Below are 16,642 nucleotides of genomic sequence, written 5' to 3' on the forward strand. Positions count from 1 at the left end.
CTTAATACAAAACTCGTACGGGAAAATATGATATACGTGATATTGTTATTGCGTCAGAAAGAGTTAACGGCTGTAACCGGTGAAGAGTAACTAGAAAAATAACTGTAGTTGTCTACGTAATTGGAATACGCACACGTAAACTGTCGGTGTCAATGCGCATTGGTGGTGGATTGCTCTGAATCGGCCTTAATCCCTCGCAATACATCAAGCGATCCGTCACGGGTAGACACGAAACGACTAGGCATCACCGACATTGCAATTTAGATCGCCCAATTTGTATTTCGCTATTTTAAGCATTGTCGGCAATTTCTGGTGTAAAGTTACAAACATGGAGATATAGAGAATATCTGAAAAACAGGAGGATACTCAGGGAGGAACGTGCGGCGATCGATCGGCCACTGATAATACCAGCCTATGGAAAATTCGTGTATGATATTTGTTGCATAGTTTTTCGAGCGGTCGACATTTTTTCGTGGCATATGGAGCGGAAATTTAAACGTGCAATTTGAAATCCGATCGACCACGCAGCAGCCGTATTGCAGAGCGAGAAAGGAAGAGAGAAAGAGAGTGAAAACGGAAAAGGTACCACGCGGGAAATCGATGCAAAACTTGGCGATGTTAATCACCGAATTGTTATTAATAGGATCTATGATATATCGTACGTCGTCGCTTAAATACACGCATAACTCTCGCATAATCGTATCGATGCCCGTCGCGTATCCGGGACAAACGCATTCCCAGCGTGGCTGTCGAAATTTCGTAATATGCCGGTGGATTTCACACGCCGGTACGCGCAATTTCATCGTCGCATGAACAAAGCTTTTACGTTTACGTTCTCTCGCTCTAACGCTAATTAACAACCGTATGTTAAGCGAGCTATCCACGTCTTGGCAACGTATAAGACGGCGCGTATAATACCCCGCCATGTAAAGAGCTTCTTGCGAAGTGTTACAAGGCCGGTTGTGCTGAATGGCTTTTTCGTGCTCCGTTATTCGGCGCGGTGTGGCACGCGCGCGCACCGTGTCCTCTTAATTAACGAGCTTCGAATCGATGTACAAGAATCATGTCAAGGGTATGAAATTTTTTCAAGCAACTTTCTGATTTATTTTATCAGGAAATTGCGGCGAGATGGATAATCTCTTATGCGTCAACTAAATTCTATTGAAACGTTCGAAAGTACAAATCAGTTGCTCATAGATGTCTGCAGATAGCTTTTTACAAAATCACATTGTGAAAATTTCGATATATTTCTCATTGAAAATTTCTAAAATTTTGTAATTTTGTAATTTCTGTAATAGATGTGCAAATATATTTTACGCTCGTTTCTACACATATCAAGACTTGTAATTAGTACATTCATTGTTTACATGAATGTTTTCTGGCTAATGAATTGCGTGAAAAAATTATAAAATAAAACTTTTATTTACTATTATGTTCTAGTTTACATTGCCGCATTATTCACGTCGCTCTTCAACGTGTAATAATATTTGCGTGACATAAACCTGAATGTACTATGGGAGAAACATTGCCCGTGGTTAAAATAATACTTCGTGGTCAATGTTGTGAGTACGTAATAGCCCTTATGATATTCAAAATTATGCGCAAACCGCTTTAATTAAGTTTTTATCTTATACAATGGCGCGCTCCTACAATGGCAGAGAGTACCTCGTTATATTTCTACATTATTATGTCCGCATATAATAAAACGTTACAGTCGTTACGTGCTCACATTATTACTATTTTCTAGAAATATATATATCGCTGCTGGTTTTCCTTTTCCATCATTCTGGCATTTATATTTTCGTCGTATTTTATTCACTTTGTTATATCTGCGAATGCGCACACAACCAAACAAATTGTTCAACCACCCTTTTCAGATTTGTAAAAATTATTTTCGATAATATCGATCGTCTTAATCGAGAGAGATTCTAGGAAATCGGGCACATATGTGTATGCTGACCTAATTCCAAAAATGTTTATGCGAGAAAAACATTTTCCTTCCAAATGAAAAGATATATGCGCAACTGTAATTTATTTCTTCAATTTCAATATAGTTCTTGATTACATGTAATTTTTAATAATTCAAATAATTAATTTCTGTAAAGTAGTTCATAAAATATTAAAAATAAGAAAGAATTTAATTAATTTAATTTGATTAAATGACTACTACTTAACTTTTATTATATTTTCATAATCGGAATGTTATTTAAATATCCATTTGCAAATGAAACAAACATGGTTACAAAATAAAATTGTTTACATTATGGTATTTCAAAGTCATTTACTGAAATAATCTAACAATCGATAAAACAATAAAAATGATTGAATCGGTGAGGTGCGTTTATTAATAGCAACTACTGAAAAATAATGCATCTTTTGGCAGTATAAAAGCAGTGACGAATTAAATATGCAATTATCTTTTCATCGGTAGACGCGCGTTGAGTGCGTGTATTCATACGACCACACGGGGTGGCCGTCAGGTGATACAGAGATCGCGATACACACGCACACGAGGTTCTCGTCTGCAAATAGACGATCTACTCCGTCATTTTTGTTACACGCGACATAAAATACGAAAACAAATGAAGGATAGCAAACCACAATGTCGTAAGTATGAGCGAACAAATTTTTTATGAGAAAGAATACAAGTTCCTTCAAAATAATATTTTACTCGACTAAATAAGCGGTCTTTAAACAGATGATCTATTCTGTGACTTTACACGCGATCTAACTAAAGTACTGAAACAAATGAAAGATGGCAGACTAAAATGTCCTAAGTATCAGGAAAAAGAGCTTTCAAGAGAAAATTGTCCTTTCTCATGCAATACTTTACTTAAGCAAATGGACAGATATGCAGTGAAACTTGCTAGTTTGCTAGTTTTTAGTTAACTTAAAGATAATACGATATAATAAGATAATAAGATAATATGTTTTAAAGTAAAAAGTGAAGAATTCTCTAACTACAAGAAGATTCACAACAAACGTCTGCGGGAAAATAAAAAGTATTGAAAAAACATTTTGCATGGACATACATCCTAGTTTGTTTATTTGTAGAGATACCGAAATATTAAAGGAAACATGTTATCTGCAGTGAATGCAAAGTGTTGTCACAATCTTGAACACAGATTCGTACCACACACGTTTATTCGAACGAAAAAGACTTCGAGAAAATAGATATATATGAAAGTTATAGTTTTATATAAAATTGTAAATGATAACCTTCCACCTTCGTAACTTGAAATACAACGTTATCATAAATTTAAGTCCAGTCGCCTGTGCAACATTTTATATGTTAATAAATAAACGAAATCCACCTTCATAGAGCATTTTTCCTCAAAATGAGCTTCCTTACATAGCTGTCAAGCTTTACGACGCAGCGATAGATCGCTGCCCTGCATCTTGCTCTGCTCTGCAACGGGCTCTCAACATTTACATCTCTTTAACTTATTTAGTGCGCTTAAACCGGAAATGTATCCCTACGATCGATAAGTAGTTACATATATCGTCAATGACTATATGACACAAATATGAATTTATTATTACTAAATCTGTCATTATTTGATTTTTGCTTTATTTCAATTTTATTTCGACATTATCAAATTTAATATGATAACCAATTTCGGTGACATGTGCAGTTTTATATGGCGCAGGAAAATGGTATTTCAAAATAATCTTAAAAAAGGGATCCGGTATTAAATATTTCACATATGTATTCATCTTCTTGTACATTATATCCACAAAATATAAATTCTCGTATAATGTACAAGAAACTTTTATGTGAAAAACTATAGTATCTTTTTTATATTCTTGATACTATAATATAATTTAAAATTGACTTCCTTAGAAGTTTTATTATATTTTATAATGTTAATACTTGCAACAGAAGTTGGATAAAAATTTTATACACGAAGGAAAGAAAAGTCGACAGTTTTCATTGTATTATCGTCACCTAAAACGGGTGAGGATTTTCCCTTTAATTATTGTCATATCCACAGCGCGTGATATCGAAGTGGCGTATTATCTCTTTCCCCTCGCACCCCGGAGCGCAACACGTTGGCACGAGGGTGTTAGGGTTGAACGAAGAAACTCGCACGGTAGTGGTAGTCGGGTCGGTAATGCAAATTCCAGGAACACCTGCACAGAGACTAGAGTAATGCGTCCAACGAACACAGCAGCCGGTCGTTGTATTTATCTTCCGCGTCCGGAACGATAGGCGTGAGATATTCCTGGATTATGAGCTATACGGAAGTTACGCGAGACAAATGTTCGGAAGAGACACATACGCGCACGCCGATACACGCGGAATATCAAGGTACACGCTATCGCGAATATATCGCAGATGGTTCCGTCGGATATTAAGAGATAGTTGCCTAAATCCAACGCAGTTAAAGAATTTAATATCTTTCCTTTCTTATTTTAAAGAAACCGTTTCGCAAACCGTGAAACAAAAATACTGTTTAAAATACGCGTTTCGGCACACACACACACACACACACACTGCGTTAATGCATTCGTATTTAGAGAACAACGTTTCGACTAAAAGTATTAAAATATTATTAGAGAATATGTTAAATAAATGCTTGCCATATTCACAAATTCACTATTTTACTTTTTAGATTTTTTTGCATGTTTATTTAAATGTAACATGACTCGAAAGAGAATTGAAGAGACAATCAGCTCCGAATTAATCAACCGGACCGTAAATGGAATAGTGGTACTTATGGGACAGCTTGTAAATTATTACCTATTACTGGGAGAATGCAACCGAATCGAAAGGACGCGAGACAGGAACGATCCGTAGTATTGCCTGGACCCCGGGTCGTTATTTAGTTAGCGCACGCTCGTCGAGCCGGCAGTAAAATATTCTTGAATTATACAGCACGCGCGAATTACCAGCTTTATGATTATAAATGAGTTACACCGTCGTGACAATATATACGTCGCGAGGAGGAGGACGCTATGCATTAAGATGTGAAAAGTTGTTTCCTCCGCTAGTCGCTAAACGAAGGCAGCAGGAATCATTTGCAATGCGACGCAGGTAATTCCACGAGAGAACCGTCGAGACGACGAGTGCAAATTCTAGAAATACACGCGAAGCGCGCAGGCGGATGTTGCAATCTACCCGTGTCATTTCTTCCCGCGGCACCGATCGCGATCGAGAAAGTTTTCCTTGAAATAATAAGGAAATTTTAGCGAAAAACTTGGCAAACTAAAAAAGTTAGTATGATTAAAATCCGAAGTACGGACTTGATTACGGAGCAGAATTGACTTTCAGATATAATTAGCTAAAAGAGTTATTTTCAAACATATTTCTTCAATACCGGAATATCAGAAAGTTGTTTCTGCTGTCACAAAGTAACGATTTACGCAAAATGTCTTTTTTTTTCACTTTTTACTCTATCTAATCTTTTTCCATTTCTCGTGGTTCGTTTCACTCACTGCATAATTTTATTTCGATAAGATGAAAAAAAAGTATGTACCTTGGAGAGCAAACTAGCCGGTACGCTCCACATGCGCCGACACGACTACTCGTGGCGGAAATGATTCGCGTATCCGCATTACTGCGTCTGCTTTTGCGACACAAGCCGCGCGGAAGTCAACGAATGTAAACGTCAAGAAGAATAATACTTCGGGATTTTCGCCGAGAGATGTACGTGACGTAGTGTATGTTGCGCGAACGATTATAATCTCCATTCGTAATGCGGATTGCGTGTCGTGATGTTCGTTCAGAGGCTTTGTTGCGGGTTCGGAATACTCCATATTCACTATGTGTTCTCCAGCGCGCTCGTCTAGGCTAGACTATTCGAGTGTACGATTGCTTTTGTACGTTGGGATAAATCCAGACTGAAAAGAGTGAGCCCCCCCGGTGATCGCAACTCTGGCATAAAAACGCAATTCGTTTGCAAAAGGTTAAATCGTCTGATTTTCTTATTGCAGCACAACTTCCGTGCCCTCGAAACGTCATTACCCGGACTAATTGCCCGCCTAAGTTTAAAACTCCGGGAGAAACCGCGAGGTAACAGACGGCAAAGTATGTTGAAAAGATACGACATCAAAAACGTGTTTAATTATTTAATAATATCTCGTAATAATAACGAAGGAGGATAAACAATCTGTTTGCCGGTGCAACAATATTGGCAGCCATTGTGACCTTACGCCGTAATTAGCACTAAATTGCCATCGGGAAAACGGTTATCAAAGCGCTAATTACGTTGTAACACTGGCTTTAATATTAATTACCATAATTGATAGTGATTATAAGCAGAATAGCGAATAATTGTTATGTTATCGTTGTTACTATTGTTATTTTAACCATTTTATGCCTTACGAATACCGAATAAGTTTATATATTGATTGTGACAAGTCAAGCATATTCTCCGACAATGTCTATATACAAATAATTGATTGATAACTTAACTGAATTAGAGCGACCCAAAAACTTTATAGATAAAAATTTCAGTAGCGAGGAAAAACATTTTTCATAAATGTATTATTTGATGGATTTGACAAGGCATTTTATCACTTTCATGAAATATGAATTGAATATTATAAGAATCAGATCGTAGTAAAAGTATAATTTTATATCAATAAAATATTTTGCAAAAATAAAAAAATTATAGCTTTACAAAAAGTGCAGTCAACATTGATATATTCCACACGAGTACTTTGATGTATTTAACAAAAATTAATAAAGCACATAGGTGGTATAATTAAAAATTTCATTTGATTTAACTTTGCTAATAGGTTCATTTACTGTATATATAATATATGGTATATTTCGGGTCAAATAGAATATATGTTTTAATGTGCTTTTAATTAAATATACTTGCTCGATTTTCAATTTTATAAACATATATAAAATAATAAAAAATTTACAAAATATTTTAAAAGAACACTCGTAGACGTGAGGATCAATATCTAAAAAGTCATCGCAACTTAAAAGTAGCACATCAAAATAGACCGAAATAAAATAATAAAATTAGCTAAAAATAATGAAAATAGATTTGTAAAATTTTATCAAACAAATTAGATAAGAATTCTAATCATAAAGTATATTAGACTAATAAGAATTGCACAAGCACGGTTGACGGCACGAAATTAGTTTCATTTAAACAGAAGCCATTTTTTATCATATTCCAAAAAATTTCATTAAACATTGCGTTATATTTTAATTTTAGTTTGAATAGCAATACTGGTATCTCAAATAGCAGAAAATTGAAGAGAAGAAGTTTGAAAAAATACACATATAATTATCGTTTTACAATATTAATAAAATACTGATTGGTGTGTTCAACAAATACAGGTCGCGGGTTAATAAACTCAGAACTCACTTATTTGAATTTCATACATGCATATTTTTAGTTCCTTGAATAGTTCGTAAGAATATGAGAAAATATCGATCTCTAATTTGATATATTTAATTTTGAATGTATGCAAACAAGATTCCTAATCCTTTGATCATTAATTCATGCTCCATGATGTTTCTCCTCCCTTTTAAATTTCTCTTATTGATAGCTTGTCAGGCTAAAATAAGATATTTCAAAAAGATCGACATTTTAAATCGTAGAAATCAAAATTTAAATTAATTTTGTACAACTGCGCTTGTGGCTCTTATTGGTCTACAATGTACCTACTTTATTAATTTTATCAAATCTCTCTTCTTCGGATATATGTAGCGCAATATAAGATTCATTTCTCACTCAAGGTCATAATCCATTATTACATTTGCAGAAATTTGCTAGGAACGATTATCCTTACTCGGGGGAGACACGCTCGTTAGATAGGTGCTAGGTTTAAAAGCTGTCGCGATTACTCCGGTAGTCGTAAATGAATAATTTAGGAGCAATTTTTCCGCGCCTCAACCTAGTCCTGGAAGAGAGCCGCGGAGGACCTTGCCAAGCTATCTCTAAAAATGGCAGTTATCTCGATGGCTGATCATCGTGTATCTGTACTGTTATACATGTTCTGTTATACATACGTTACATACACGTAGTGGTTATGGTTATTAATTAACCGCCTCATTCGGTGGTCGAATTTAGAGCGCGCAGATAATGCAACCGTAGCTACCTACATTTGCATATTTGAACGTTGTACATAATGTGGTGATTACGGGCCGCGAATCGTCCACCAATGACGAGACGTAACGCTTTCTTCGATTATATATAGGTATGTTTATACGCCCACAAAAAATAAAACGAAATATAAAAACAAGGAAAATATGCAACTGGTATTTTTTCAAAAATTTTACTTGATTTCACTCACGCTTTAAATCATTCGATACCTGTATGTTCATTTGTTTCAAATCTATTTTTCAGTTGTATATTTAGATTTTCAGATACTTTTTATTTTTATTTTTTTTTTTTTTTCCAATTTTCGAATATATATCTGTTCCAAGTACAACAAATACAAGAAAGAATAGCTTCAAGCAAAATATCTGTGAAAGACTTGGCGGAAACCTGAAACGCCTGTGACATATCCGCGACTCTGTACACTCACAGTGCGTCGCGGCATCCGACGCTATTAGCTAGATGCTGCCTAAGATACCGGGGATGCGGGAGGGGCGGTTAAATGGAGTTACGTACTAATTTCCGTTCCAGCGCGAACGAGTTTGTATGCTTTATGACGCTAGCACGGTGATAGATAGTAAATGTCAACGCGGCGAGAGAGCGAGTAAGCGACTCCCCCGCTGCGTGCCCCCGCGCCTAAATTCTCGTGTGCACGTTGTGCATCAAGTCGTGCTCTCACCGACCAGCCAGACGCTACACCGGCGCCCGCTCGTACGCTCTCTCTCTCTCTTTTTCTCTCTGTGGCGGACGTCGTGTTTATAATTTACGAGTATTTCTTTTCATAAATCTTCAGGACAACGCGGGATCGAGGAACGCGCGTCCGGCTGGAACTCAGCCACTGTCACCTGGGTCTCTCAGATTTCCGCAGGTTCGGCTTCGAGCTCGGACGCGCACGAGCACGCCGTTGAGCTATCAGCGGAATCTCGCGCATTAATCCACATTGACGGATACTATTTCAAAATCGGTGACCGGAAACGATCAATTAACGATAGTTGTAGTGGCGGTTGCGATACGATTCCGCGATAAAAGAGGGTTGTTGTGTTCTCGTGAAAAACGAGAAACGTCAATACGTACGAACCTGTCATAAAAGCATCGCGCGAACAACCGGCTCCGGGGAAGTGATTTATGTTCCGGTGGTTCTCCAAGTGCGCGCACGGACGAATCATCTAACCGAAGAGAAACGCGTGAGAAGCCGGGGGGGATGGGTGAGCGGAGTGAAAGGTAGGATACCGAGAAATACTCGGTGCACCGATAGCAACCCGCAATGGTGTCCTCGCCTTCATTTTGATTCCCTAGCGACATTACGGGGCCCGCGAGGGACGTACCCGGGCGCATTATGAAATGTGGCGTGTAGTCTCCGGGGCAAATAAGTTTTCGAGCTCGGAATACATCAGGCAACACGTGTCCTGCAAAAAGCCGAGTTTCGCGCCTCGACAATAAGTTCATGGAAATATAGTGCGCCGTCGGGAGTCAAGGTGGTATTAAAACTTTTTCGCCCGTTAACGTATGGATGCGATGTAATTGTGGCTGCTAGTGACGTCTTCTTGCCAGCTCAGCGTGAAAACGATATTTCTGTGCTATAAACACGACCATATTTACGCTGAGAGAAGACCATTTTCAGCGTTCCAAAGGGCGTTGAAAGAAAAAATACAATAAAGCGACGCATCGTTAATAGAAAAAACGCGAACATGCGATATATTTTAATCTGCACACGATTGCTCGAAACACAGATTGCAATTTACAGTAAAATAGCAAATAACAATCAGATTTCGTATTTTATATATTGTAAAAAAAATTAGAAATAAAGACAGATAAAGTTTATTTAAAGAAGATAATTTGTGTAACGAGATAAGAACTTTTCTGCGTAAGAGGATAATGATTTTTTTCCTGAGCACGCGCTTACAGGGTTTCGGTGAATTAAACTTGGAAGATGCGATTGGGTAAGAAAGCCTTACTTTTTAATTAATTTCAGGGCGACTTTATTTTAACAGAATTTAATTTTCAACGTTAATTGCAGAAATAATTAAATATTAAAGAGTTGAGAAATTATGGGTTCCGTACAATTGTAGCTTTTGGGCGTTTCCATGCTTATCTCAAATCTAACGGATATCTATGTCGATAACTGTAATAGTATTGAAAGAGCAATTGATGTTCAGAATATTTGATAATGAGTGAAAATGTTTTAAGGCGATTACTGTTAAGAACATTTTAAATAAGAAATAATTTTACAGATTTTATCGAGTATACAAGCGCAAAATAATGCATTTTTAATAATGAATCGTGAAACCGCTAATGCGTTATAATCACTTTTTCTCTTTCAAACAGCGTTTAGTTCGCATTACGTTTTGTACGAATGATGTCATTAATAAAGCACTATTATCCCACCAAGCTGAGCAAACCACCATATTGTATTCCATTGCCATTTGCTAAACATGGCTAAAGCCATGTAATCGGTACAAATCTTACCTTCAATAACAGAACTTAATTAATTTTAATGGTGCAGCATTGGTGTCGGTTGTGCAGCTGCAAATTGCTCGAATAACTCGCTTCTAGCCCACCCTTAGCTGACTGAGATTCTCGCGGTGCCTTTCCTATATTATATAAAGCGTTGAGCATAATGCACATCTAATATAAACTACAAAGGGTAAATTTTCGGCAACTGCGAAAAAACTATTCGACAATTCAAGCAAATAGTGTGTGCTCTTTATAATTTTAGAAAATGAATAGTTATTGCCATAATTGAGCGGCTGTTACAGAAATAATAGAGAACGTAGCAATAGTAAAATTGACAATAAAATTATAAATATAGCAATAGTAGTTTTTAATTAATTTTAAGCAGATTTTATAAAAACTTGAGATTTAATTGGCAAGAGATCGACAATGTTAAATGACAATTCTTAAAAATTGCAAAACAGATAATACACGTCCAATGAATGTCCTGTACAATATCCATTATATATCCAACGATTTGGACAATCAGAAACATTGATGATAACAAAATTAAGTATTTTATAAATGTTTAGACAGTGACTCAATTAATAAACGCGATTAATGACTTCGATTAAATGACGATTGAAACATTGTCGGGTGTACATCGCTGGGCTAGGCGTTATGACGCCGCGCAACATCGCAATCAGCGAGAATCGTTAAAACTTTTGCAAAATTAATCACGCGCCGGCGCTGATATAATTACGTTAAATCGTTGCATAAACGCTTTTAGTAAAGCTATAGTAATTCTGCTTTCGTATCGCGCGATTTAGCTATATTTTACTGTTGCGCGGTCGTGCGAAGAGCCGCCACGACGAATCGTTAAAACGATCAAGATGCAATCGCCCGGAGTAACTTTGACCGCGCGAAGGTCGACTCCAAACGAGGAATTACGGCGTCGCGTGAAGGCCGGTCTTAACATCCTTAATCCGGGAGTGGCAACGTGAACTTTCATAACATAAGTGGTAACGTGGGGTGTTCTGGGACTCCTATCTATATTAGATCTTTTTATATAAAAAGATGAAATATATCGAAGGGTTTTCATAAGGTTTCTATACGCAGGCGGAATATATAATAAGGTCGCAGCGATTGAAGTTTAAGATTACTTATTTTTTTTTTTATGAAACTTTGATCATAAATTTCTTTTCTCTTTAACGAAAATGTCTCTCTTTGCACTAATAGTTTCTGAAAGTCATTGAATTATTGATGATAAATGCACAACGATGATAAATCCTAAAAAAGAGGAAATTGCAGAATTAACAACAGACTGCAAGAATTTTTTTCATCGATCATATTTTACTTTTAATCAATCAATACTTTAATTAAAAATTTTATTACTGCAATATCTAATAAAAAAATATCAAAATATATTGAATAGAGCTTCCGTTAAAGAAAAATAAACTTTTTAAGTCAACCCAAGAATTTTACAACGTGCAATATAGGCGTATATTTTTGAATATACTGGACCAAACTGTACCGGACTGTACGTGCACTTTGCGAGTATCATGCAGTATGGTTTTAGACGTAAATAAAATACGTTGCATTGCTTTGTTTTTAGTTTTGTTATATGTTTTCCATTTTGGCTTTTATTTATTATTCGCCCTCAATCAACGATTTTTCAATCAAGCTGTCAATACAGATGTCACCACCAACCGGAATTTGAGCCTGCGAGTTACACAATTGGCAACAAATCAGTACCACACGTAAAAGCGACAATAATACTTTCAACACTGTGATACGGTGTAAATAACGGGAATAATGGACTAAAATAACTCAGTTTATAAAACGCGAAACTAACTGAATATTCATTCGAGTATTTGCTTTAACAAAATCGTTCAATCTCTCAGGCGAGAGCAATCTTTATGTACTTCAAAGGCACGAATCTTATTTGACGCAATAAAGCTTAAATTCTTTTACTTCTTAATTGCTAATTTTATTTTTATTTTTAATTATTGTGTATTAATCAACTTGACATAGTAACATGTACAATGGCGTATTACTGTCAATTTTAAATTAAGCGACCTATTTTCTGTAACTATCGAGGAGACGTAGACATCATAGTAAATAGAACAACAAACGTACAAGCAGATGATATTGGGATAATGATAGCCTGGGGAGCTAGTGAATTCCCACGTTACTCAATTTCTAGATTAACAATGAACAGATTAACTTTACCGAGATTGTCAGGCCAATGCATACACAAAGTGGCGAGCTCGGCGTTGGAAATCTATCCGTTATTCTGCGTGCAGAATATTTAAACTATCATTTTATATTTTTTATTTAAATAAAAGCGGATTATGAAAAATAGCTGCTATTTTTTTATCGTCCTTTATCCGTTTTGACGAAATTGCTGCGAAAGCCATTGATTTCAACGTTCGCCACGAAGTCATCGCGTGTTATGGAATTTGTGCAATTCGGGAAAACAAAAATATTTTATCCGCTTGATTTACTGAACAGTGTAAGACGCGATGGGTGAAGCATTTCTTTGCGATGCTTTCAGAACTTAACTGTCCGTACTGTGACACATGTATTTCCTCGATGTCGTAAGAAAACGTGTTTTTGCCACATAACATCGCCCGCGAAACTTCCTGGCTTCGTTTACAGAAGTGCCCGGAGGCAAAAGCGCGTAATATCGCGGAGGATTTATCGTCGTCCGACTGGAAGCTTAATCGGTGTCAAGAAAGAAAGCATTAAGAATAGCCGCTTGCATCCATTCTATTTACAACGACTACACACCCGACAGCTTCTCGAAGCGTCTCGTGCGTCAAGTAATGAATAACGATATTGTGCAAGAAGGATCTGGCGGAAGAAGAAGTGAGGGGGGGGGGGGGAGGACGAAAACAGGCACAGAGGAAACGTAAGAGGTTTAAGAAGGATCGCCAAGGTTTACGGGAGAGAGAATACTACAACAGGATGGTGTCACGTCTGCGGGGTGGTGGGCCAGGAGAAGCAAGAGCGACTTAAGTTCAAGAGGGTATAGCTCAGCGGGAATGGAATAATCTACCGCCGCTTCGAGAGATACGCATTTGGTTAAATCGCTGAAGAACTACTTAGCGAAATTACTGAAACGCGCGCTCTTGCGGTACAGCGAGAGCATTGTTTTCTTGCAAAACACATCTCGCGGCGTAATGATCGTCTCGAAAGAGTAGCGACATTAACTCCTTCTTTTTCGCGATGATCAACATTGTCGATTTGTAAATAGCAAACAGATGTCGGATAGAATATGGAGATAATATGGAACGGTTATATGCGAATATATATACTTGAAGATATGCTGGCATGTGCAAAATCGCGTGTATGTGCGTATATGAAAGGAAAGAATACGAATCGAGAGAACGAAATAAAATCGTCATTTTTGGTATGAGAGATCTCGAGATCTCGAAATTGTTGTAGCATCAATTTCATTTGCGTTAATCGCGATAAAAAATTTATGTCGATATTTCGCAAAGAAAGTAGTGGATAATTTATTACGACGGCAGCTTCTGAGGTATTTTAGTCAAGAGCTTATGTTAAATTTTTTCGGGTTTAAAAAATGATGAATCATCAATGCAATGAAGACAATTGCACTTGGCTCTGATTTCTTACACGGTTAGCGTCAAGATATTATTACATGCAAATATGTATGCAGATTTTCGTTTCACAATCTGACGTATGTGCCGGGAATTAAATTATTTTTCCAGCGTAAAGTTGAGACTATATACGAGCACGATGTGTAGTTGTACTAAATAAATTTTTGAAATTTCTTCTAGTGTAGTCACGCGCTCGACAGATAAATTCTCAGTTAAAAAAGCAGCCATGTACCTTAAATAGCCGGAGATATTTTTCAGCTCCGTTCCTCGCTTCGTGTTCGGAATTAATCTTGGTAAAATCGCAAGAATCTAATTGATCCTGTAGTAACAATTTTCAACCGATAAGAACGCCTCGTTAAATTATTAAGCAGAAAGAGAGAGAGAGAGAGAGAGAGAGAGAGAGAGAGAGAAGTGAAGAAGAGAATTTTCTCTTGCGATGGAAGTCGATCAGGAAAGAACCAAAGCAGGTAAATATTTAATTCAACTTATTTTGCCCTCTGCGCGTTCTCTCTTAACCGACCACCCTTCTTTTTCTACGAAAGAGAAGAATTCCGCGAAAATATATGATAACGGCGAGAAATTGTATCCTTTGCTGCATTCTGCCAGCCTAATTAAGTCAGACGTAGTACTACAGCAGCAGACAGCATCATGAAAGCAAAGGAAGGAGGAAAAAAGAGAGAGAGAAAGAGAGAGAGAGAAGGGAACAGACAAAGAGAGAAAGAGAGAGAAGAGAAGCAGTGTACGTTGCCACAGCCACTACCGTGTCTCTGCCACCAACTTTAACTCGTAAGACATTGACTTTACCGTTTCAACCGCGAACCAGTCGGCGATCTTAAGTGCCTATGGAGCTCATACCGCTGTCTATATATTGCTCGCAAGAGAACCCTCTTGAACCATCCCTACGTTGCAGGAAATTAATTTCTCAACGGCGACCGTCGATATTCCCGGTAATTCGTTGCTCTTGAAAGCGCGCGCGATATCGAACGTTCCCATTTTAATCCTTGATCCGACGTATCTTTTTATGAGAAAATTTCGAAGCGACGTGTTGTAAGGATCCTTTAATAGGAAGAATAGATACCACGATATGAAGCTCGACAGGAAGTTAGCTAGTTACTCAGCAGCTTGGCCAAACAGGTCGGGCGTTACTGCCAATATAACAAGATTAAAAATCCAACGTGATCTCTCCCGGATTTAAACTTTCAGTCAAAAACCAATGATCCCTGATATCTTTATAAATAATGATAATAATAATATAATAAATTAAGATGATTAAAATACGCAATAAATATTTAGAGAAAAGATAAAAATATGAAATATAAAATATGCATTTCTGATCTGAACAGAATTTTAACTATACTTTATCCGGTGAGATTGATAGATTTTTCAGCACAATTCTAGCCAAGATCACAAGAAGCGATATAAATAAACGCTAAATTCGTTTATTTTATAAATTTATCGTATATACCCTATATTGTTTACTCCGTACTTAATCATGTCACCTGTCGTTCGATCATCGAGAACATTACGAAAGAATTTGTAAGATCGGGAAACTTAGACGTGCTTCGCGAAATAGAATGAGCAAGTTGTGTAAAGAAGAAAGACGGAGAGATGCTAGAGAGAAAGAGACGAGCGATATCGTACGGTTAATTTACTCCGGCAATAATGCCCGGAATCATAAGCCCCAGGTGTTACGCCGCGAATCTTCGACCCTCATAAACACCGCGCACAAGAGCACAAGACTGAGAAAGGAGAGTATGGGCGAGAGAAGAGGAGCGCGGAAGGAGCATGGAAAGCGAGAAGGTGGACAGGAAGGGGTGGAAGCAAGGAGTGAGAGTGGGTACCGACGGCTTTGCTCGGCGTTACAATATCAGTAGCTATAGCCAGGGTGGAAACTGGTTACCGTGGTGGACGGGAGGATAGAGACAGGAGCACAGAGTAAAGCGAGAGAAGGCGCGGCGCGGCACAAGGATGCAGAAAGGAGGAAGGAGAGAGAGAGGCAAGAGTAAGGTAAGGGCGGACGGTAGACAAGCGGAGGTAAAACCGTTAGCTGTATAGCAATTTCCCTGCGCGCCTCCCTCAATTCCCAAGACTAGTTTCCATCCAACTCCCGGCAGCAGCGCGCCAGTAATTTGTACCTAGTCGGCGCGCGAGAAGCGTCGTGGTCCCATTTTCCCTTATCATTTTTTATAACCGACCGATGCGCGATGCTGCGATGTCGGGTGGCGGAACGGCACGGCACAAATGGACGCGGGGGGACAGCCTTCCCTCCCCATCGACGCGTTCCCTCCGTTGGACGCGTGACTCGAGAAATTGCCTGGACTCTTCTCTATCGGATGAGACGCTAATAACGATTCGAGGAGGGAACTTCCCGCCAGTATTGTCCTGTTCCAGGGGAATGCTTGAAACTTTCTTCCTTCATTGTGATCAGTCTCGAATAAGTTTGCTCATGTGCTATTTACTATATTCGTATATCTATAATATATCCTTCAGAGATTGAGAAAAGCCCTCGAGATTGAGGGT

The 16,642-nt window shown here is 37.8% G+C and overlaps 1 protein-coding gene and 1 long non-coding RNA gene across 3 annotated transcripts in view; one reads left to right on the plus strand and one right to left on the minus strand.

The window, feature by feature from the left end:
• LOC105667607 (uncharacterized) overlaps positions 1–16,642 on the minus strand; it is a 127,292-nt gene that overhangs the window by 94,011 nt on the left and 16,639 nt on the right. The window lies entirely within an intron of this gene.
• LOC105667634 (uncharacterized) overlaps positions 15,967–16,642 on the plus strand; it is a 70,234-nt gene continuing 69,558 nt past the window's right edge. The window contains exon 1 of the mRNA XM_067358807.1: positions 15,967–16,129. The gene's annotated coding sequence lies outside the window, so the exon portion shown is untranslated. The remainder of the gene's footprint in view (positions 16,130–16,642) is intronic.

This window comes from Linepithema humile, chromosome 7, assembly GCF_040581485.1.
Source record: "Linepithema humile isolate Giens D197 chromosome 7, Lhum_UNIL_v1.0, whole genome shotgun sequence".
NCBI lineage: Eukaryota > Metazoa > Arthropoda > Insecta > Hymenoptera > Formicidae > Linepithema > Linepithema humile.